Source organism: Grammomys surdaster, unplaced genomic scaffold (assembly GCF_004785775.1).
Source record: "Grammomys surdaster isolate TR1022 unplaced genomic scaffold, NIH_TR_1.0 373, whole genome shotgun sequence".
Taxonomy (NCBI): domain Eukaryota; kingdom Metazoa; phylum Chordata; class Mammalia; order Rodentia; family Muridae; genus Grammomys; species Grammomys surdaster.
In genome coordinates, this window is record NW_021604792.1 from 10,510,288 (window position 1) to 10,512,042 (window position 1,755).

The following is a 1,755-nucleotide window of genomic DNA, read 5'->3' on the forward strand; positions in this document are numbered from 1 at the left end:
CTTAACGAGCAGAGCCTAAATCTTCTGAAGAAAAGGACTTCTCCTCCTGCCCCTCTCTACTTTTGGTGCTCACTCAGAATCAATCCAGGCCTGCCCCTCCCAGGCTCTACCTTTTCCTTCCCTCCTGGCACATGGACACCTTGAAGGTAAGTGGGGACCAGGAAGCTTAACATTTGCTACAGACCACTCCATTTCCCTTTTTAGTCTGGCAAAGGAAAACACAGACTGTTGACCACCATTCAAGACTTTACTCTGCCTCCCCTAAGCTGAGTGCTGGCTGCAATACAGGGAACCCCAGCACTGAGGTACAACACAGTCACACAGCTGTTTGCTACTTAGAAACCTAAGAATAAGTTCATATAATGTATATATGCATATCTACTTTCCATTTCAATGTGTTGTAGTGTATAAAGTCCTAAGGTTTATGTTCATTTCCATCATGGTAGAAAAGTTCATTGATTTTTTTTATTAACAGTATCTTTCCTTCTAGAAAGTATCATGCATATACGGAATGAAATATGATCATATCCATCACCGCCTTGCTGTCTCAAGCTTCTCATGCATGTGCCCTGACATGTTCTCCTTTAAACCATGTTTTTTTTTAATTAGTAATGTTCATAGGTACGTGGATGCAGGGCACCTACTGGAGCAAGGAAAACTACCAGTGACCACTATTGAAGAATGAATCCCTATTTGCAGCATCTGTCACCTAACAGTAGTGATTCATTAAGGACAGAGCACCCTTCACATCTATGCAGGAATTAAGCTGTCTTGATCTTGTGTAGGTTGTATATGGGTAACCACAGATGCTGTGAGTTTGTGAGTAGGATAGCTATGTCATGTCCACAGGTCAGCATTTCACATAGTATTTCTGCAACAGCTGTCTCTTACATTCTTTCTGCTTCCTTTTTCCTGTTATTCTCTGAGTCTTGGGGGTTGTATTTGGGGAAGAGGTTTATGACAAAGGCCCCGATGGGCTGAACACATATTCTGTTTTCACTAGTACTATAACCTGCCCTGCTGCTCAGTACTGACTACTGCCCACTAAGAATGAAACTTCTTGACCAAGATTGAATGTATTCTAGTATGGTAGTTTGAATATGCTTGGCCTAGGGTGTGTCTTATTAGGAGGTGTGGCCTTGGTGGAGAAGTTGTACCATGGTTAGAGCAAGTGTGTCAATGTGGGAGTGGGTTTTGAGACCCTTCCCCTAGCCATGTGAATGTCAACCTTCTCCTGTCTGCCTTTGAATCAAGATGTAAAACTTTCAGCTCCTCCTCCAGCCCCACATCTTTCTGGATGCCGTCATGTTCCTGTGTTGGCAAAGGACTTAACTTTTTAACCTATAAGTCAGTCCCAATTAAATGTTGCCCCTTATATGAGTTTCATTGGTCATGGTGTCTCTTTTCAGCAATATAACACTAAGTAAGGCAGAAGTTGGTATGAGGAGTAGTGTATTGTTGTTAAAGGCCTGGCCATGCTTCTTTTTGGAAGAATGGATTTGGGGGGTGTTGATTTGGGAAGCAATGGAAGGCTTTAAATAGCACTTAATGGATTATCCTAGTAGGAATTTGAATGACTTTGTTGTTGAATGTGATTTGAAATGTGCAGAGTTGGCCCAAGAAGTTTTAGTGGAGAATTTTAGTATGTGGCTTAGAAAATGTTTTGTGGTAATGTGGTGAAGAATGTGACTGCTTTTTGCATTTGTCCATAGAGTCTACATGAGGCTAAGTTAAAGAGATTTATATTAATTGCTT